Genomic DNA, 24,057 nt, shown 5'->3' with positions numbered 1-24,057 from the left:
AAGCAAGCAAGAGGAGCTTCTTTTTACCACTGAGGTTGACAGGCTTTTTACAAAGCAAACAAAATTTAATTTAGATTTTGCGGCATGGAAAAGGAGGAAGATGAACACAAATTTAAAGACAAAATAAAGTTTTAAATTGTGAACATAGAATAAAACCTTAAATAGCTAAGAAAACAAGGTAAATTATACTTCTCTATATAAAATTACATGCTTCAAAGCTTTTGATTAATTTCTAGTTTGGAAAGATGAAAATTTTTCTCCTTTTTGCTTATAGTTTCTAACTGTAGTGAGTAAGTAAAAAACCATACATTACTTTTATTATCAGGTTTTTTATTTTTAAGAGGGAGATTCAGTTTCATGTTCTATTGTGGAAGGGGGAGGACAAGGAGAGGCAATGAGATATCAAGATATAGAGGAAATGGAAAGAATCCAACACAGGAATGAAAGAGAACAAGAAGGGGGTTGAGCTAGAGAAGGGGAAATAATAGACATAAATGTAAAGATAATGGGATAAGGGGAAGAGTGGTCAAGACTCCTCACCTGTCTTAAACCTAATGCTTAAACGTTCTACTTCCCAAATCTCCACCCCTTCAGATCCACTTATCACAGTCAAAGTGACTTACTCAAATCATTTCTTTTGAAACAGAGAAAAGATCCAGCTTGAGAACCAACGTGTTTCCAATTTTACTTGATTGATCAGATGGGAAAGAAGTTGGGTGGGAAGACTTTGCATCACCTCCAGCCCTAAGTCATGGGCTGGCCTCACAGCCACTGTTGACAGGACACAACAGCTTCTCCGAGTTGTGTGATGCCCCCTAAACTTCTCAATCTTCACACTATTGGAGTAACCCCACCCTATAAGGGATGGATCTTGGAGCTGTATGCAAACCAAACTCTAACACAAAAAGCAGTCATTGAATAAAGACAAAGTAATCACAAGGAAAGAAGAATTAAAGTGCCAGTTATTTTACTGAAGCATGATCATAGTGATGAGACTTTTCAGATTATATTGCTCGATTGCCATGCCCAGTTATAAGAGCATTGCACACACCATTTCACAAGTAGTCATATAACTAGTGAGTTATTCATATATCAGAAACTCAGTGATTCTAATACCAACTATTTCAGTTGCTAAAGTTGGTATCAACACTCAGCATTCTTTCTGATCATTGCATTTATTCTGGAGTGCCTACAGACTCAATGAATAGAACATGAATTAACAGAATTGAAGTCTTTCAAAAAATTTGCCAAGGACTTTGAGAATCTTGGCCTCCATTCTCATATCTCAACTAGCCAAACACACTTTTTAGTTACCTGACTATTATTCTGCCCAGCTAGGGTGACGAAATCACTATTGAAATTTGCCATAAGCAGCAGGACTATCATCACCCAGGGAGATGGATGGTGACAAACCAGCAGCAAAAAATGGCACAGCAGTTAGATCACAAATAACAGCAAGCAAAAGGTAGATAACCAGGTATTAGATACACATGCAATTAAATGCTTCAACTTCATCAAAGTTATATTTAGACACTTGAAAAAAAAAACAGTGACTTATTAATTATATTATACACCTTATTTTAGAAGTAAAGAACAGGGAAGTTCTCTCTCATCACACGTACTTGATGGACTATGGCTAAATGATTGAGTTTACAATATTTACCCACAAGGAACAATTATAGCTTTCACTACAAATAAAGACTTAGGTTTTATATTGTGGCCTCAGAGGTCTGTTTTTGAAGCTACAAATAATAGGCATACTATCCACTTGCATAAACATCACTCCAAATCGAGAGACAATTCTAGTCAGACATTGTATTTCACACTGTTTAAGTAATACTCCCATTGAGTGGAGTTATATAAGACACTGCCAAGTTTACCTGCTGAGAAACACACTTCAATAGTTCTCACACAGCATGAAGGCATTTATCGTTATTTAAATACAGAAGAAAAGAAAAGGTTCTGATGTTTTTGACATTATAACTGGCTTGTGGTAAACTGCTGTTAAGAACTAGTCAGTGGGCTGTACTTATCCTACACAATTGGAAAGGATCTCTCATGCTGTTCCACAAAGTACTAAGGGGAACAGAAAGGGTTTCGGTAAAATGTCTTCCTTAGCTCTTACCCTGTGCTCCCACAACTCTTCAAAGTCAACCACAGACTATTCTGAAAAACAGATTAGCAATTAAAAGGGGAAAATATTTATCTGAGTATGTATGAATCTGTAATCATTTTTCTAAGAAAATAACTACACTTTTCCATTATCCTTTCTTTCATTTTCATGTGAGTGTCTAAGTAGAATGCTTCTGTTTTGACAGAGGAAAATATATGCTGATTTTCAGCTGTTGCCCAAATATTGAATATATAGCAATGGCACTAAGGCAAAGTTCCATGTGTGGCAAAGTATTTTGAATTAGATCAACTTTTTCCCATTTCAACCTTATCTCTATCACCTAATAGGGTTGAGTAACAAACCACTCCAAGTAAACTATTCACAAATGGATCTAGCCATTTGTTTTAAGTGTTCTTGTATGCATGGTCAGTTGCTAAGTCACGTCCAACTCTGTGACTCTGTGGACCATAGCCCGCCAGGCTCCTCTGTCCATGGGATTTCCCAGGCAAGTATACTGGAGTGTGTTGCCAATTCCTTCTCTGGAGGATCTTCACAACCCAGGGTCAAACCCACATCTCTTGCATTGGCAGGTGAGTTCTTTACCACTGAGCCACAAGGGAATCCCTTAAGTATTTTTACTGTTATAAAAAATCAATAATGTATAGAAGTATAAAAACATTAATGTTTTTATTACTATTTGTAGAAGAGAAACTAATTCACAAGTACCATCTATTATGAATATCCTGTTGAATTTGGAAATTTGTAAAAGACTAAACTATGAGAATATCCTACCAAATTTAAGAAAACATTTTAGATACTAAAAATTAGAACATACTTAGATTCAATAGTAATGGACTCAAGAATGACTAACTCATGTTCAATTATCAGTCTGTTTTAAAGAATATGCTATCTTAACCCTAAGGCTCAGGTAAAGGAATTCTCTTAAGACTCTTTTGTGGCTTCCCTGGTGGCTCAGATGGTAAAGAATCTGCCTGCATTGCAGGAGACCCAGGTTCAATCCCTGGGTCAGGAAGATCCTCTGGAGAAGGGAATGGCTATCCACTCCAGTATTCTTGCCTGGAGAATTCTCATGGACAGAGGATCCTGGTGGGCTACTGTCCATGGGGTTCCAAAAAGTCAGATGCAAAGCAGGTCAAGAAGCAACAGTCAGAACCAGACATGGAACAACACACTGGTTCCAAACTGGGAAAGGACTACGTCAAGGCTGTATATTGTCACCCTGCTTATTTAACTTATATGCAGAGTACATCATGCAAAATGCCATTCTGGATGAATCACAAGCTGGAATCAAGACTGCTGGGAGAAATATCAACAACCTCAGATATGCAGATGATACCACTTTAATGGCAGAAAGTAAAGAGGAACTAAACAGCCTCTTGATGAAGGTGAAAGAGGAGAGTGAAAAAGCTGGCTTAAAACTCAACATTCAAAATACTAAGATTATGGCATCCAGTCCCATCACTTCATGGCTAATAGAAGGAAAAAAAGTGTAAACAGCGACAGATTTTGTTTTCTTGGGCTCCAAATCACTGCAGACAGAGACTATAACCATGGAATTAAAAGATGCTTGCTCCTTGGAAGGAAAGCTGTAACTAACTTAGATAGCATATTAAAAAGCAGAGACATCACTTTGCTGAAAAATGCCAGTATAGTCAAAGCTATGGTATTTTCCAGTAGTCATGTATGGTTATAAGAGTTGGACCATAAAGAAGGCTTAGCACAGAAGAATTGATACTTTTGAACTGTGGTGTTGGAGAAGACTCTTGAGAGTCCCTTGGACTGCAAGGAAATCCAACCAGTCCATCCTTAACGAAATCAGTCCTGAATATTCATTGGAAGGACTGATGCTGAAGCTGAAGCTCCAATATTTGGCCACCTGATGCAAAAAGCCAATTCATTGGAAAAAACCCTGATTCTGGGAAAGACTGAGGGCAAGAGGAGAAGCGGGTAACAGAGGATGAGAGTGTTGGATGGCATCACCGATTCAATGGACATGAGTTTGAGTAAACTCAGGAACATAGTGAAGAACAGGGAAGCTTGGCACACTTGGGGTTGCAATCATGACTCCAAGGAGTCATGAAGAGTTGGACATGACTTAGCAACCGAACAACAACTAGTTGCTTCTAAACAGAGGTGTCCATGAAAGCTGACTTTGTTACCTAGGTAGATGGTACATCTTTAAAACTAAAACAAATAAAATAAAAATAAAGCAAGTTCTTCTTTTGAAGTGAGCATAGCTATTTCAAAATTAGACACATTCGAGACCAGACTAGGATGTACAGGGCCCAGAAGCTATGGTGAATTGAAGCAAGCATTACATACTTATGTTATGGAGGATTACACAGCTAAATTTAAAAGGTCAGCTCTTATCATCAGTAGTACTTCTTTGTCACTCACTTCACATGTTTGATAAGTTCAACATTTACCTTTCGAATAAACACACACATAGTTTCTAAAGTGTAAAATCAAAAGCACCTAAAGGCTCCTTAAACAGCATTTGTCTCCCTATTTACACCAGGAAGGCAATGAGCATAAACCATTGGTTTGAAGTATCTAATATAACATGCCCAAAACATGTGGCTTTTGGGAACTGTGACAGTTAAACAACTGAAAAAATATGAGCTATATAGACCCATTTTCTAAATAAAAATAGGTCTATTTTTTTCTATTTTTTCCATAACTCTTAAGGTTGGAAATTATTTAGGCCAGCAACCTTGAGAAAAGAATAAGGAAGCTAGTTTTTCTCTGCTAATTTTGTTTCCCATTTCCCCACAATACCTTTTTAATTTTTCTAGTTTTGTTCCAGGTTTGCCATATATCCATACCAACAGCCAAAGAGCACAGCTGCATTTAATAGCATCCACACTTACTCTCAAAGGATACCTAAAACTTTGGCTGTGATATTAAAAACATATATAGTCTACAGAACAGATAAATTTTCCCTTTTTCTGCACACAGATCTCAATTATAAACTCATTTAATTTAGATTAACTATGTGCTGAGGTAATTCCACCACATAAAAATATGTTTATGCCTGGTATATTCTGACTATATTTTATTGTTAATAAGCATGTCTAATCTTCTATGAGAGCGTAACTCTGATTGCTTTATTACTGCAGCTTTAAAATACAAGGTATGCTGCAATAAACTACAAGTACACAATTTTTAAAGGAATTTTCTATTAAAATACCTCTAGTTAATAGCAGTAAGTGAAAAACCATATTATTAAAGGCATCTAAACAACTGGGATAAAGAAATAGCTTAGGTTCCTGTGGTTGTTTATTCAGTGTGAAAAGAAGCCTGAATAGAGTAAAACTGATTTTTTTTCTTCATAAGAATGTGTCATGTAAAGAAAAAGTACACCAGTAAAATAAACCATTATAACAAGTGGTTAAATCAATGATGGCATGCCTTTTTCTTTGGCTAGAGTAATCAAATTTGAAAAGGTAGTCAAAATGTGAAACTTGAAAGTTTAAGTCTCCAGCCACTTAGAAATGCTGACATAGTGATGACCTTTCTCACACCTCCCAGATATTATCAAAGCCAACAACTGGTATGTCTGCATTTCATTTTAATAACACAGAAGGAGACCTCACTGTTCATTTTTATAATCTCTCCAAGTGAGTACCTTTTCAAAATTTCACTTTGAGCTTCTCTTTCTCGCATCACAAACTAACCTCTTTCCTTAGAAGATGACGCCTAAACTTCATCCTTTGTTCTCTCAGTTCCACAATGCTGTAACTTACTTGCCTCTCTGATCAGTTACACCCCATGACCTACCCTTCCCTCTCCTGAAATGTTCTTTTCCTGATCTGCCCATTAAAATTCTTCTCTTCTGTTAGGCTCAGCCAAATTCCATCTCCTCTGTGAAACTGTCTCTACTCCTACGAGCTGAAAATCTTTGTTTCACTAAGAATTTTTAAGCATTTTAAATAGTTTTAGTAACTGCCTTTCCACATACATACTGCCTGTATTAATATCATTGTATATATACATTTACTATTTTTCTCTACTTAGACAATTCTTAGAGGAAAAGATTATGTCTCTCTCATCTTACAGTAGAGGAAACTTATAGTACATGCTCAATACACTCTTGTTCAATAAATAAATTGGGATTTTACTTCTCCCATTAATATTATTATTGCTTTACCCATGATCATAGTACATGCAAAATAGATAAGACAAACAATAAACTACTTTAAAAGTCAAACAAAGAATATTTATTCTGCTTTCTCTGCCTATAAAATTTTAAATCTTAAATTTATCAGAAAGACTTAATAAGATCCCCCCAAATAAGGCAAGATTTTAATCCTTATTTTTTTTTAATTTTCTTTAAAAAAGAGAAAGGAGAGAAAAATGATCAATTGTCATGTCATTCCTTATCTCAAAATTTAGCTTACCAAACATTTACGTTGCTTTATGTAAGTAAACATCACTAGAAGACCATGTCTTTATTTTGGAAAAGTAAAGCAATACAATCACTCTGGAAAACAATTTTCCCACGTCTTATAAGATTAAATGTATATTGACCATGCAGCCCAGGAATTCTACTCCTAGATAAATATGAAAAATGAAAACATATGCCTGTAGAAAGACTTGTACATGACTCATATACAGCAGGGGCTTCCCAGGTGGTATTGGTGGTAAAGAACTCGCCTGCCAATGCAGGAGACATAAGAGATACAAGTTGGATCCCTGGGTTGGGAAGATCCCCCTGGAGGAGGGCGTGGCAACCCAATCTAGTATTCTTGCCTGGAGAATCCCATGGACAGAGGAGCCTGGTGGGCTACAGTCCAAAGGGTCACAAAGAGTTGGACACACCTGAAGCGACTGAGCATGCATGCATGCGTATATAGCAAATTTATTCATAATAGCTAAAAACTGAAATCTAAAAGTCGTCAACAGGTTTTAAATCTTAAACTGATATATACTGATACACTGCAAATGCTCAGGAATTAAAAGGATCAAATACTGATGAACACAAAATATGGATGACTTTTACAGACATTGGGCTGAACAAAGGAAGGCAGACACAAAAAAGAACATAGTTAGTGATTCATATAAAGGAAATTCTAGAACAGATGAAACTAAGCAGACAAGAGGTTGGGGGAGTGGGAGGAGACGCAAAAGAGCAAGCAGGACCTTTCTGGGAAAGTGGAATGTTCTATCTCTTGACTAGGATGGTAGTTACACAGGTGTGTACGTTTGTCAGTTGTCACCCAAAAGGTATAGTTTTGTGTGAATTTTATTTTCTATGTAAATTATATTGCAAAAAAAAAAAAAAGTTGTTAAAAAAAGAGGTTGTGGCTTTATATCATACTGTAAATATTTTATAGTCATATGAACTTCATTTTCTCAGCCTCATTCTCTAGAATGGTAACCATAATACCAGTCCTCAGGGATCTCAGAAATAGTAGAAACAGAGAGAATAAAATGTCTGATATATAATTGGTACTATCCCTTCTGTAGAACAGGAAAATAGTTAAAGCTTATGAAAGTTAAATGGAAACAGGTTTAAACTCAACATACAAACTATATTTTCCAAAGAAATCTCATTACACACATCTACATAAATGTGTTTAATGTAGATAATTATCAAAATACATCACCAGAAAACAGCAGTGTTTTAACTGACAGATGTCATTGAGGCCAGGATTCTAAATAATGGTTATGATGAAGGTTGGTTCTAGAAATAGAGCCTCTTTATCTGGCTTAATAGTTGCATTGTAGGAAGCCATGACCACAATACATGACCACTGGAAGCGATATGGTTTCTAAAACTATATAACATCATTCAGATGAGTATCTGTCAATCAATTTCCAATTAACATTATAAAATAGTTGATTATTTCATTTAGCTCATTAATACCTTCATCAATTAAATCTGCATACAAGCAAAAGAAAAGCATGCATATCTTGGGAAAGAGATGTTATTCTGTTAACTTACACACACACACAAAAGGCTAAACTTACACAGCTGTCTTTTTCTAACTAAATTAACAATGCTTATTATATTCTGGCTTCCAGATGCAGAACGACATGTTTCATGTTAACAGGCCTAGTTTCTGACCTGGCAATAATGCTAAGGAACTCAGGTGGAATTCTGGCCTCCAGACACTCTTATCTTGGGAGATAGAGACAAAGGAATACAATTCTCTGAATCACTTTATGGTGAAATTTTAAGTGCTCATTAAAATGTTGTCAAGGGCATCTCTTTCTGTGCAAATAAATAGAGGAAAACAATGGTAAGAGAAAGATTAGAAATTGCTTCAAGAAAGTTGGAGACATCAAGGGAACATTTCATGCAAGGACAGGCATGGTAAAGGACAGAAATCAGAAGGATCTAACAAAAGCATAAGAAATTAAGACAAGGTGGCAAGAATACACAGAATAACGGTACAAAAAGGTCTTAATGAACCAGATAACCATGATGGTGTGGTCACTCACCTAGAACCAGACATCCTGGAGTGTAAAGTCAAGTGGGCCTTAGGAAGCATTAATATGGACAAAGCTAGTGGAGGTGGTGGAATCCCAGCTGAGCTATTAAAATTCTAAAAGATGATGCTGTTAAAAGTGTTGCACTCAGTATGTCAGCAAATTTGGAAAACTCAGCAGTAACCACAGAACTGGAAAACAGTTTTTAGTCCACTCCTAAAGAAGGGCAATGCCAAAGAATGTTCAAAATACTGTACAGTTGCGCTCATTTCACATGCTGGCAAGGATATGCCCCAAATCCTTCAAGCCAGGTTTCAGCAGTACATGAACTACGAACTTCCAGTTGTACAAGCTGAGTTTAGATAAGGCAGAGGAACCAGAGATCAAATTGTCAACATTTGCTGGATCACAGAGAAAGCAAGGGGATTACAGAAAACATCTACTTCTGTTTCACTGACTATGCTAAAGCTTTGAATGTGTGGATCACCACAAACTGTGGAAAATTCTTAAAGAGATGGGAATACCAGACTACCTTTCCTGTCTCTTAAGACCTGTATGCAGATCAAGAGACAACAGTTAGAATCAGACATGAACAACAGACTGGTTCAAAATTGGGAAAGGAGTATGACAAGGCTGTACACTGTCACTCTGCTTATTTAACTTACACGGGATTTCCCTCCTAATTCAGGTGGTAAAGAATCTGCCTGCAATGCAGGAGACCTGGGTTCAATTCCTGGGTTGGGAAGATCCCCTGGAGAAGGAAATGGCAACCCACTCCATTCTTGCCTGGAGAATCCTATGGACAGAGGAACCTGGCAGGCTACAGTCCATGGGGTCGCAAGAGTTGGACACAACTCAGTGACTAAAACCACCACCACCACCATGAAGAGTACATCATGTGAAATGCCAGGCTAGATGAATCACAAGCTGGAATCAAGTTTGCCAGGAGAAATATCAACAACCTCAGATATACAGATGATACCACTCTAATGGGAGAAAGTGAAGAGGAACTATCTTGCCTCCTGATGAGGGTGAAAGACGAGAGTGAAAAAGCTGGCTTAAAACTCAACATTCAAAACAATAAGATCATGGCATCTGGTCCCATGACTTCGTGGCAAATATAAGGGGAAAAATGGAAGCAGTGGGGAAAAATGGGAAAAAGCGAACAGATTTTATTTTCCTGAGCTCCAAAATCACTGCAGACAGTGACTGCAGCCATGAAATTGAAAGATACTTGCTCCTTAGAAAGAAAGATATGACAAAGATAGATGGTGTATTCAAAGCAGAAACATCACTTTGTTGACAAAGGTCTGCATAGTCAGAGATATGGTTTTTCCAGTAGTCATGTACAGATGTGAGAGCTGAACCATAAAGAAGGCTGAGTACCAAAGAACTGATGCTTTTGAACTGTGGTGCTGGAGGAGACACTTGAGAGTCTCAACAGACTGCAAGGAGTTCAAACCAGTCAATCCTAAAGGAAACCAACCCTGAATATTCTTTTGAAGGATGGATGCTGAAGCTCCAATAATCTGACCACCTGATGTGAAGTCTACCCACTGGAAAAAAACTCTGATTCTGGGAAAGATTAGGGGAATGAGGAGATGGGGGTACAGAGGATGAGATGGTTGGATGGCATCTCTGACTCAATGGACATGAGTTTGAGCAAACTCTGGAAGGTAATGAAGGACAGGGAAGCCTGGTGTATTGCAGTCCATGGGGTAGCAAAGAGTCAGACATGACTTAGTGGCTGAACAACAACAAGGTTTGTTACCATAAGTTACAAACCAGATACATTCAAACCAAGCTGGAAAACTAAGACCATGGGTGGCATAATGATTAAATACAAAGCTCTCTTTCAAGGTGGTTACTAACACTCCCCAGAAAAAGAGTATAAAGAGGTGTGGGAAAGTTTAAAAGCAGCTGTAGCAAGTGATCTTGACCTATGTGCTTAGTCGTTCAGTCGTGTCCAACTCTATGACCCCATAGACGGTAGCCTGCCAGGCTCCTCTTCCATGGGGATTCTCCAGGCAAGAATACTGGAGTGGGTTTCCATGCCCTCCTCCAGAGGATCTTCCCAACCCAGAGATCGAACCCAGGTCTCCTGCATTGCAGGCAGATTCTTTACTGTCTGAGCCACCAGAGAAACCCAAGAATACTAGAGTGGGTAGCCTATCCCTTCTCCAGTGGATCTTCCCAATCCAGGAATTGAACTAGTCTCTCCTGCATTGCAGGCTGATCCTTTACTAGCTGAGTTACCGAGGAAGTCTTGGTTGAATTTAAAATGTTTGACCTGGTTGAATTTAAAATGTTCCTCCCCTCAAAGTGAACTGAGTTGATGTGTCCCAGGCCTTGGTCATCCCTGGGTCCCACATCCTTGAGGAAATGGTTCTAGAATGGCTTTTAGACTGTTCTAGGGCAATTTCCCCTTTGAGTCTAACACTCCTTACCAAAAAAATAAAAAGGATTATCTGCAACTGGATACCTACATCCAAGATTATTATCTATGGTAACAGATAAGGAGGTCTCAACACCAGGCCTCTTAGAACCAAAGTCCATTGTCTTTGTCACTTTCTTCAACTTAGCCCACCCATTCTTCTGCCTCCACAGCAATAGCTCTGCTTTCAAATCCTTGAAACAGATCTCCAGATAAAAGAGTCTATTCTCACTAAGATCTCTCCCCTGAGCTTGAAACAAAAGAAATATTTTAATTTCACTCTTTAGAAGAGAAAGGCTTTCTCAGCACTATGTAAAATACTTCATTTTCTACAAGAACTTTCATAATAAAATATTGACTAAAAGACAGTTAACAAGAGAAAGCTACAATTACAGCTTAAGATCTACAAAAACTTTATAAAGACCTACTGTTAGAGAAAACTCCGACAAATATATTTATAAGCCATAAGTTTTATCTCATTTTTATCCAATAGCTGCAAAATACACTAAGAAATATTTCAAATAGTTTTAGAAAGGAAAAAAGTAAAACCATCATGAAATTAAGCAATGGAGTTTAACAGAATTCTTCTATACAACAACTATGTAAATCAATAGTAGTTTTTTTGAAACAGAATTGAAAACACACATAATGCATTTTCATGCAGAGTGTACAAAGACACTAAGATCTGTAATCCTACTAAATGTCAACGATACTGTAACCCACTTATTGTGGAGTCACATATAATGAAATTCCATTTATAGTGAAGTAGAATGAAAATTTAAAATTATGTCAATGGAATGTAATGCATAAAATATAATTCCAGTAATGTGAATGTCTTATTAGAAAGAAATCTTAGTGAAATGATGACTTCACTATAAGTCTCCAATGTCTCTCAAAGGGGATATTCAAAAAAACATTAGATTTTAAAATCAATATTTTACTCAGTGAATTATAATAAATTCAGTTTATAATTCCTTAATATATGAAACTATACACAAGTCTACTGGAAAGATAAAAAGGCATATATATTAATATGAAACAATTTGGCATATATATCCTAAGCTGCATCTGATCATATTTATGAATAGAATGTTAAAAAAATCAATTAAACAATAAAGTGACAGAAGAAGTAAAAATTAAACACACAGAAAAAATGATGAATGTTTCTCCCTGGAAAACATAAGAAAGCATCATTTTTTTGACTGAATCAAAAAAACTTTTTATAGATTATCTATAGCTGCTACTGCTGCTGCTAAGTCGCTTCAGTCGTGTCCGACTCTATGCTATGCTATGCTATGCTAAGTCGCTTCAGTCGTGTCCGACTCTGTGCGACCCCATAGACAGCAGCTCACCAGGCTCTGCCGTCCCTAGGATTCTCCAGGCAAGAATACTGCAGTGGGTTGCCATTTCTTTCTCCAGTGCATGAAAGGGAAAAGTGAAAGTGAAGTCGCTCAGTCGTGTCCGACTCTTAGCGACCCCATGGACTGTAGCCTACCAGGCTCCTCCGTCCATGGGATTTTCCAGGCAAGAGTACTGGAGTGGGGTACCATTGCCTTCTCCGACTCTGTGCGACCCCATAGACGGCAGCCCACCAGGCTCTGCTGTCCCTGGGATTCTCCAGGCAAGAACACTGGAGTGGGTTGCCAGTTCCTCCTCCAATGCTTGAAAGTGAAAAGTGAAAGTGAAGTCGCTCAGTCATGTCCAACTCTTAGCGACCCCATGTACTGCAGCCTACCAGGCTCCTCCATCCACAGGATTTTCCAGGCACGAGTATTGCAGTGGGTTGCCATTGCCTTCTCCAGATTATCTATAGAGTCGCTGTTTAACCCTACCCTCCCTAAACTGTTATAAAGCTTCAGTTTTTATATTAGCTTTCTCCATTTAAAAACTGCTACCTTCCATATTAGAGAGAAGCTTTATACAAAACTGAAATGCATGTCTGGGATTTACAAAGTCTGGGATCCTATTTCTATTCATTCTTACTTTTATCAAGTTAAGTCATTCATTTTAAGTACTGACACCCATGTTACTCCAAATCTAGGAGTACACTGCTATATAAAAGACTCAAAAGCTTTGTGTGGAGGCACAGAAATGGTGGTGGAAAAATAAAACATCCTAGATACCAGATGCTACACAAATGTAAAGCATATGAGAGCACCACAGTGGAACAGGAGGCTATAATTAAGTTCATCAGAAAGAATTTAATTTTCTCTGTCAGTCAGTTCAGTTCAGTTGCTCAGTTGTGTCGACTCTTTGTGACCCCATGGACTGCAGCACACCATGGCCTCCCTGTCCATCGCCAACTTCCAAAGTTTACTCAAACTCATGTCCATCGAGTCGGTAACGCCATCCAACAATCTCATCATCCTCTGTCGTCCCCTTCTCCCCTTGCCTTCAATCTTTCCCAGCATCAGGGTCTTGCAAAATGAGTCAGTTCTCACATCAGGTGGCCAAAGTATTGGAGTTTTAGCTTCAGCATCAGTCCTTCCAATGAATATTCAGGACTGATTTCCTTTACGATGGACTGGATGGATCTCCTTGCAGTCTACAGCACTCTCAAGAGTCTTCTCCAACACCACAGTTTAAAAGCATCAATTCTTTGGCACTCAGATTTCTTTATATTCCAACTCTCACATCCATACATGACCACTGGAAAACCACAGCCTTGACTAGACAGACCTTTGTTGGAAGAGTAATGTCTCGGCTTTTTAATATGTTGTCTAGGTTGGTCATAACTTTTCTTCCAAGAAGCAGGCATCTTTCAATTTCCTGGCTGCAGTCACCATCTGCAGTGATTTTGGAGCCCCAAAAAATAAAGTCTGACACTGTTTCCACTGTTTCCCCATCTATTTCCCATGAAGTGATGGGACCAAATGCCATGATCTCAGTTTTCTGAATGTTTAGTTTTAAGCCACCTTTTTCATTCTCTTTCACTTTCATCAAGAGGCTCTTTAGTTCTTCTTCACTTTCTGCCATAAGGGTGGTGTCATATGCATATCTGAAATTATTGATATTTCTCCCAGCAATCTTGATTCCAGCTTGTGCTGCATCCAGCCCAGTGTTTCTCATGATGTACTCTGCATATAAGTTAAATAAGCAGGGTGACAATATACAGCCTTTACGTACTCCTTTTCCTATTTGGAACCAGTCTGTTTTTCCATGTCAAATTCTAACTGTTGCTTCTTGAACTTCATACAGATTTCTCAGGATGCAGGTCAGGTGGTCCGATATTCCTATCTCTTTCAGAATTTTCCAGAGTTTGTTGTGGTCCACACAATCAAAGGCTTTGGCATAGTCAATAAAGCAGAAATAGATGTTTTCTGGAACTCTCTTGCTTTTTCGATAATCCAACAGATGTTGGCAATTTGTTCTCTGGTTCCTCTGCCTTTTCTAAAACCAGCTTGAACATCTGGAAGTTCACAGCTCACATACTGTTGAAGCCTGGCTTAGAAAATTTTGAGCATTACTTTACTAGCATGTGAGATGAGTGCAACTGGGCAGTAGTTTGGCATTACCTTTTTTTGAGATTGGAATGAAAACTGACCTTTTCCAGTCCTGTGGCCACTGCTGAGTTTTCCAAATTTGCTGGCATATTGAGTGCAGCACTTTCATAGCATCATCTTTCAGGATTTGAAATAGCTCAACTGGAGTTCCATCACCTCTACTACTTTCTTCATAGTGATGCTTCCTAAGGCCCACTTGACTTCACATTCCAGGAAGACTGGCTCTAGGTTGGTAATCACATCGTCGTGATTATCTGGGTCATGAAGGTCTTTTTTGTACAGTTCTTCTGTGTACTGTTGCCACCTCTTATTAATGTCTTCTGCTTCTGTTAGGTCTATACCATTTCTGTCCTTGACTGTGCCCATCTCTGCATGAAATATTCCCTTTGTATCTCTAATTTTCTTGACGAGATCTCTAGACTTTCCTATTTTATTGTTGTCCTCTATTTCTTTGCACTGATCACTGAGGAAGGCTTTCTTATCTCTCCTTGCTATTCTTTGGAACTCTGCATTCACATGGGTATATCTTTCCTTTTTTCCTTTGTCTTTTGCTTCTCTTCTATTCACAGCTATTTGTAAATTCTCCTCAGAAAACCATTTTGTATTTTTGCATTTCTTTTCCTTGGGGATGAGCTTGAACGCTGCCTCCTGTACAATGTCAGGAACCTCTGTCCATAGTTCAGGCACTCTATCAAATCTAATCCCTTGAATCCATTTCTCACTTCCACTGTATAATCATAAGGGATTTGATTTAGGTCATACCTGAATGGTCTAGTGGTTTTCCCTACTTTCTTCAATATAAGTCTGAATTTGGCAATAAGGAGTTCATGATCTGAGCCACAGTCAGCTACTGGCCTTGTTTTTTCTGACTGTATAGAGCTTCTCCATCTTTGGCTGCAAAGAATATAATCAATCTGATTTTGGTGTCGACCTTGTGGTGATGTCCATGTGTAGAGTCTTCTCTTGTGTTGTTGGAAGAAGGTGTTTGCTGTGACCAGTGCATTCTCTTGGCAGAACTCTATTAGCCTTTGCCCTGCTTCATTCTGTACTCCAAGGTCAAATTTGCCTGTTACTCCAGGTGTTTATTGACTTCCTACTTTTGCATTCCTGTTCCCTATAATGAAAAGGACATCTTTTTTGGCTGTTAGTTCTAGAAGGTCTTGTAGGTCTTCATAGAACCTTTCAACTTCAGCTTCTTCAGCATTACTGGTCGGGGTATAGACTTAGATTACTATGATATTGAATGGTTTGCCTTGGAAACGAACAGAGGTCATTCTATCATTTTTAAGATTGCATCCAAGTACTGCCTTTCGGACTCCTGTTGACTATGATGGCTACTCCATTTCTTCTAAGGGATTCTTGCCCACAGTAGTAGACATAATGTCATCTGAGTTAAATTCACCCATTCCAGTCCATTTTAGCTCGCTGATTCCTAAAATGTCGATGTTCACTCTTGCCATTTCCTGTTTGACCACTTCCAATTTGCCTTGATTCATGGACCTAACATTTCAGGTTCCTATGTAATATTGTTCTTTACAACATCAGACTTTACTTCCATCACCAGTCACATCCACAACTAGGTGCTGTTTTTGCTTTGGCTGCATCCCTTCATTCTTTCTGGAGTTATTTCTCCACTGATTTCCAGTAGCATATTGGGCACCTACCGACCTGGGGAATTCATCTTTCAGTGTCCTATCTTTTTGCCTTTTCATACAGTTCATGGGGTTCTCAAGGAAAGAATACTGAAGTGGTTTGCTATTCCCTTCTCCAGTGGTCCACGTTTTGTCAGAACTCTCCACCATGACCCGTTCATCTTGGATGGCCCTATAGGGCATGGCTCATAGTTTCATTGAGTTAGACAAGGCTGTGGTCCATGTGATCAGATTGGTTAGTTTCCTGTGATAGTGGTTTTCAGTCTGTCTGCCCTCTGATGGAGAAGGATAAGAGGTTTAGAGACTGAGGGGGAAATTGGGTCTTGTTCTGATTGGTGGGGCTCTGTTCAGTAAATCTTTAATACAATTTTCTGTTGATGAGTGGGGCTGTGTTCCCTCCCTGTTATTTACCTGGGGCAAAACTATGGTGGAGGTAATGAAGATAATGGCAACCTCCTTCAAAAGGTCCCATGTATGCACTGCTGCACTCAGTGCCCCCAACCCTGCAGCAGGCCACCTCTGACCCATGCCTCCGACGGAGACTCCTGGACCCTCATGGGCAAGTCTGGGTCAGTCTCTTCTGGGATCACTGCTCCTTTCTCCTGGGTCCTGGTACACACAAGGTTCTGTTTGTGCCCGCCAAGAGTTTGTTTCCCAGTCCTATGTAAGTTCTAGCAGCTCTTTGGTGGGGTTAATGGTGACCTCTTCTAAGAGGGTTTATGCCATACCCAGGTCTGCGGCACCCAGAGCCCCTGCCCCTGTGGCAGTCCACACTCACCCGTAACTCTCTATAGAAATCATAACCATGTTATGTGCTTACTTAAATTTAGTTTTTAGGATCTGCTCTGTTAAATTTATACTAAATGCTGAACAGAAATTTTAAAAGTGTTTAATATTCATTCCCAGTTATAGTGCAATATTTAACTTGAAAGAAATTTGCCAGTATGCTAATTATTCTATAGTGTTGAAAAAAAATAGTTGAGTGCAGAGTATTTTTATTATTTGATTTATATTGTCATTTCAATTACTTTACTATTTCTTCATCTATGAATAATGCACACCAAGAGAATAAAGATTGGAGTAGCATGTCACTTTTCTATTTCCTTTAAGTAAATTCTCAATTGAAAATATTGCCATGGCCCAATGAGTTCTTGTAGACTAGGGCTTCATCTGGTATTAAAAGGAAGAAAACATACCTAATTGCAACAGAAGTTCCTACTCCTCCCTCCCACCCTCTCAGCTCATAAACACAGAAATCAATCAAGAAACCTAAGAAAAATTTACATATATAATAGGATGAATATTTTTACACTATACATAATGATAAGTGGGGCTAAAGTTACAGAAGTGATCAGAGAGAGGTGTATTCATACCTGAGGACCTGGAGGAAATGAGCTTTTAACTCCATTTTAAAAATACAAGAGAAAGAAGCATGTTCAAAAGTAAGGTGTGCTGAAGAAAAGGAAAGATTTCTTGATGGCTCAAAGAGCTCAGTAAAGGCATAAAGGGTGAGGATTACCGTTTTGGAAAAAATGGGTGAAAACAGATTAATTTGGAAAAGGTAAAAAAGAAAATCCTTTCCAAATGATGAGCTTAGAAAATGTTGAAGTGTTAGGGACAAAACTGGTGGAGAACCTGAAATGTTAGTGTCTAATATATATTTTAAATGATAGCTGGTAAACATTTTAATCTTATGTATTATAATCCTCATCCAAAAAAGACTTCACACACAGAAAAGTTCTAAGCAAAGAAATATACATTCCTCATCCAAAGCTTAAAAACTGCTCAGCTTTTACTGTAATATCCTAAGAAAGTATGCCTCAAAAAAATAAAATATTTTTGAATGCTTTTTATGCATCACATTAGTGGCATTGATAACAACACCTCATAATTGCACATACTGTGTTTCAGTATTGCTTGAAATGCATATCTTATAAAAATACTCATTCTAACAATCAAAGCATTAGGAACTCTAGTACATGTACAGCAATTTTTAAAGGCAATTCTTTTAGTCTGTCCGAAAAGAGTAGCTTCATTTTACAATTTTTTCTGTGTGCCTACCAGATGCCAGTCTCAGGACAAGAAATAGAGCAGTAAATTTTAAAAGTCCTATTATTATGAAACTTACCATATTAATTTCTAACCATTACACAACTGAAGATCTTGAAAGAGTAACTAGTTAATTATGTGCCCTTCTAGCTTTCTGAAATAACAATAGCTCTTGAAGTTTGTACAAGATTGGATTCGTCATTCAACTTATTACATAAATGAAAATCATCAACAGGTTAGACTCATTATATACATGAGTCAAATTTGACCTTAATCTATGGACTCCTGGATGAATATGGAAACTTAGGACAGTTTTGCTTTCTCAGAATATCTTAAGTAGCACATACTAGGAAGCCTGTGGATAAAATCTGCCCTTGAAAGTTGACTGGAAAATATTTTGGATAAACTTGAGAAAGATAGTAAAGAGAAATAAAAAGTATTTTGAAGAATTTTACAACATATCATGTCTACATACAAAGTGTATCTGTAACTATTTGCAAAAACAATGAAGATAGGATATGCATTTTAAATATTTCCTTTCCACACCAACTTACTTTTTCTGTGTTACTGGGAGGTACATGGCGAAAAATAAATAAGTAAATAAAAATAAAAAGAGGATGTGCCAAGGTTTTCAATACAGAAGAACTAAGTATATTAAGAGTCACTAGGGGAAAAAAATCAAGGAAAGGGGTGAAGAAAAACTTTATATGGCAACAATGCCTTTGACCAAAACTATCATTTATCATAATACAGAGTAGTATTATTAACAATACTATTTGTATGACATATTTTATTTAACCCCTACAACAACCCCATGAGATAGATTTGGGCATTATGTTCTCAATTTTCTTTATTAATACATGGCAATTGAATTTCAGAATAGTTAAATGAATCTAAACTATTGTTTAAGGTCACAGTTTTAGCAAGGACTAGAGGTAAAACTTGTATCCTGGAGTTCCAATTACAAATACAATCATTTTTTTCCAATTTACCACAGTGAAAAATTAACTAGTTGTACATTACATGTTAAACATGATTGAAACTTTTTAAACAGGGAAGGATACTATAGCAAGTCTGTTGTTTAGTCACTAAATTGTGTCCGACTCTTTACGGCCCCCTGAATCATAGACTGCCAGGCTCCTCTGTACGTGGGATTTCCCAGGCAAAAATACCAGAATGGGTTACCATTTCTTTCTCCAAGGGATCTTCCTGACTCAGGGATCAAACCCAGGTCTCTTGCATTGCCGGCGGTTTCTTTACGGCCGAGCCCTAGGAAGTGTTTTGTCTGACTTTTTTCTTTCTTCAAAATCTGATGTCCCCAAGTTTAAAAAAGCAGGTTTTCCTAGAGATCTGTTTGGGTTACATGATTTCCTGAGGTAGTTTTTGTTTGTTTCAGAAATTTACCATTAGACTTACTGCACAGGTAGACAAACTAAAGCTTCTCTCTACTCAGACTGTTTTTTCACCTTAGTGAATAGAGAGAGTCCAAATAAAGAGAGTCTATATTGAGAGCTTTTCAACAATCCAACTAGACTTTTCATTGAAGACCATCCTAAAATTAATTCCCATTGTGTGTCAAACATCCTGAATTGTCACCTCTACCCAAGAAGATGTTAATGAAGACAGACGCTTTATAGGTTGAAACTAATAACTAATCTTTATGAAGCACTTATCACGTGCCATACATTGAGTTCTTTAAAAAGTAGTTTATCAATCCCTAATAAATTCATGTCAAAAATGAGAAATTCCTCAAAAAGTTTATTGTATCATAATTGAAATATAAATAGCCACAAAGTACTGCTAAAATTTCCATTCTGTTGCCTGCTTAAATAAGTTCTCATATTGGGCTACTAGCGTAATCATTAGCTAATCATAGGACTTTGTGTTTCTTCCTATCTCTATTACTGACTTGGGTGACCTTGATAGAATTCTTCAATTGCTCTGCAGTGATAGTCTGCTATTGCTCTGCATGGTCTGTCATCTATAATCTCTTAGGATCTACTTGTAGAATATTTTGCTCTTCTAAAGCAAAAGGTCCTGGTGGTCTAGTGGCTATGATTTGATCCTTTCACCAGTCACCGGTTAGGGAAGGTGTGTTTCTTGGGGCTTCCCTGGTGGCTCAGATGGTGAAGAATTCAGACGGTAAAGAATCCGTCTGCAGTGTGGGAGAACTAGGTTCAATCCTTGGGTTGGGAAGATCCCCTAGAGAAGGAATGGCTACCCACTCCAGTATTCTTGCCTGGAGAATTCCATGGACAGAGAAGCCTGGCAGGCTACAGTCCATAGGGTTGCAAAGAGTTGGACACGACTGAGTGACTTTCACAAAGCAAAAGGGGTGTTATATGCACTGCAAATATCATTTTGAGCTTTGTGATCAGATAATAAAAGAAAGAAGAAACTGGCTAACATTTACTGATTAACTACCAAGTATTCTCACAAATGAGGATGAGATGGTTGGATGGCATCACCGATTCAATGGACATAAACTTGGGTGAATTCCAGGAGATGGTAAGGGACAGGGAGGACTGGTATGCTGCAGTCCATGGCATCACAAAGAGGTGGACATGAATTAGTGACTGAACAACAACACAATTTTCACAAATATTATCTAGCGTAATTCTATTTTACTAATGGAAAATTTAAACTCTGTTGACTCAGGTTTTTGGTCTCAGTAAGAAAAATGGCAACATGGCTATGAATCCAATTCTTTCCATCTCCCAAGTCTATACTTTTTCTGCTATTCCAAGTTATCTCCAAAGCAGAGGAATATATATGGAAATTGAAGACATAAAGAAATACATGTTGTAAAGAACAGACTTGTGGTTGCCAAGGGGCAGAAGGGTTCGAGAGGGATGGAGTGGCAGTTTGGGATTAGCAGATGCAAACTAGTATATATAGAATGGATAAACAACAAGGTCCTAGTGTGTAACACAGGGAACTATATTCAACAGCCTGTGATAAACTGTAATGGAAAAGACTATAAAAAGAATGTATACATGTGTATATAACTGAACCACTGCTGAACAGCAGAAATTAACCCAACATTGTAAATCAACTACACCTTTAAAAAAGAAGTCTATGTTAATAAGTTTTTTTTGTAAGTTAAACTATGAAGTTCACAATAGTAAAATACTACAACATAAATTCCACTTAAAATTGAATTCATACATTTGTGTTTTCAAGTATATGAGCAAATACTTTCATAAACAGCCTCAGCTGAATTTGGTACACCACAGTGCTGGAGGAAAAAAAAGCTGCTTCAAGCCAGAGACACCAAGACAACTTTTAGACTTCATTCATTTTTCTTGAGGCACTTTGAAAATTCACATTTTTTGAGCCCCTAATGGATGCACCATGCTTTGTATTCATTATTTTATATGCTCCTCACAATAAACCAATGAGACGAAGTCGCTACCTGAAGTGACAATTGCACTACTTTGTGGTCTTCACACTCAGCCTCATTCGGTAATTGAAAAAGGCATAGCAGGCAATAAGCCAGAAAATTGGGGTAGCTACTACAGGCTTTTGAAAAAATATATTTGATGTGGCAAACTCGACTAACCTTATTTCCTCTTTAGAATAGGACCTTATATGTTACAAGCAACTTAAAAAGAATTATACTTTAGAGTTTTAATAGTATAGCTACAAGACTGAAAACTATAATGATCCCATTTACAGTTTATTCTGTGGTCTAGAAGCATTTATCAAGGCAACTAGGTTTTTTTGAAAATTCAGAATCCTGGAAATTTTTGGATTCCTTTATTCTATATTTTTGCTTATAAAACTGAAAATCTAATGATTAAACAATCAAATAATATATTAAATATATTAAGTACTGTGAGAGCATTAAACTGTAAAGGGTACATGGATAAACATACAAATCCTCTCAAAATCTAGGATGTTTGCACAGTTTTCTGTCTTAACTGAGAAGTTCACCTTCAAACAGAACTCTTTAAATCTTTTTATGAAGATGCCAGGGTTCTGCACTTTTCAGAAGGAATTTTGAGATTAACTCTGCTCTTACGTATATCATTTGACTCTTGCTCTTTTCATTCACAGACATATACAGTAACTATTTTTTAAAGAATCTGTTATAAAGACAATTGCTTCTAGCCTACTGAAGTAATTTCTGTAAGGTGACTTACAGAAATAATCAGTTAATATTTTGTTATAGTCAAGCACCCAATAATACAAATCCTAAAATTTAAAGACTAAAATTTGATTGATACTTTGAAATTTATGCATAGCTTTGAGTATTATGCACGTGTATTTATTTCTGCATAGTTTTAAGTAGTGTGTGTGTTTAAATGAGTTTTGAAGACTATATGTTCTATTTTTCTTGTTCTTCCATAAGACCTAGTGAATCTTCAATTTAAGACTAGACTACTAACATAATTCAGAAATGATAATATGATTTTTAAGATATTTTATAAAAGATCAGGAAGGATCTAAAGCTCCAAAAGAGATGACAACTTAGGGTCCACAAAACCAACAACAGGAACATAGTCTAATTTCTAAAACTAACAGTGGAACATGTGTTTGTCCTTGACAAATTTCTCCTTCTCTAAAATGAGGATAATTATATTAACCTGTTGGAAACTTTTGCTGTGTAAATGAATGTGTTAACACTCACAATGCACTAGATACTATTAAACCAATCTAAAGCATCTGGCACTCAGACCTAGTTGAACAAAGAGCCTTGGGAAATCACACAGCCCAGTAGTCAATTGAGAGGACCATAAGAGGAGAGATGTCGTTAACTTCCCACAAGGTGCCTCTCCCAAGAGCCAGGCACAAAATAGCTGCTCAGGTGTTCATCATTCAGAATTTACACAGATTAACTTGCTATTTGTACTAGATTAGGCCTGCTACAGAAATCCAGCATTATGAGTAATAAACCACAAATAGACTAGCCTCTACAATCTTCTTCTAAATGTCATGTGCCAAACAGGATAAAGCTCCAATATTAAAATCCACATTCATCATGACTGAAAAAATACTATTTTTTTATTCATATTAAACATCTTTGGCAGGCAATCCCCTAGCTTTAACTTGCAATGTAATTTTAGATTATGTCTCAAAACTATCTTTAGATGATAATTATCTGTGACTTTTAATAAGAAGAAATATTTAGGTGAAATTTATCCTTTCAACTTTCTAAAAAGTTAAATTTGTTAGAATCATCTTTGAAAACCATATTGTATTCAGAATCAGGATATTAAAGGAAAAAGGGAGGGAGGGAGGAAAGGAATGAGGGAAGGAAAGCAGCAGAGGTAGTGAGAAAGGGGAGGGAGTGAGGAGGAAAGAAGACAGAGATGGTTTGTTTTAAATGATAAAATTAGGTCAGGCCAAAACTGAGTTATGTTATTCCAAAGATTACTGCAAGACTTACAGAGATCTTAAAGAAGTTATAAAAATCGAAGCAGAGCATTGAGTGCTTCTAACTGTAAAAAAGTTGATAACATTTCAAAGTTCCTTTCATAAAAGAAGTCATCAGATCAATACATCACTGTGTCATTTGTAATAATAGTACCTAAATTTAGCTCTGATACTTAAATGAATGATAAAAAAAAGAGAATTCCAAGGTACATACATATCCATGTGGGATTATAGATAATTTTTGTTTTAACAAGTACATTAGCTAAAAATGCTCCGAGAAACCTAAGGCATATTTCGAGGAACACTGGGACAAAATAAAAGGATATGTAGAAGCTCCTTGAACTTGAGTAGTTTTGAGCTATTCATATTCTTTAAGAGTAGAATGGAAGTGAGATACCAAAAGCAAAAAAAAAGTTTTACAAAGATGCCTCTGAGCCTCCTGATGGTAAGATTGTTGAAGTGGAATACTCT

At 37.3% G+C, this 24,057-nt stretch overlaps 1 protein-coding gene across 1 annotated transcript in view; it reads right to left on the bottom strand.

Moving 5' to 3' along the window:
• The window catches only part of LAMA2 (laminin subunit alpha 2), a 653,829-nt gene that overhangs the window by 621,986 nt on the left and 7,786 nt on the right, over window positions 1–24,057 (bottom strand). The gene's annotated exons all lie outside the window — the stretch shown is intronic.

Source organism: Giraffa tippelskirchi, chromosome 9 (assembly GCF_054371585.1).
Source record: "Giraffa tippelskirchi isolate mGirTip1 chromosome 9, T2T-mGirTip1v1.2.pri, whole genome shotgun sequence".
Taxonomy (NCBI): domain Eukaryota; kingdom Metazoa; phylum Chordata; class Mammalia; order Artiodactyla; family Giraffidae; genus Giraffa; species Giraffa tippelskirchi.
The sequence above is the reverse complement of the archived record's forward strand: the minus strand, read 5'-3'. Positions and strand labels throughout refer to the sequence as shown.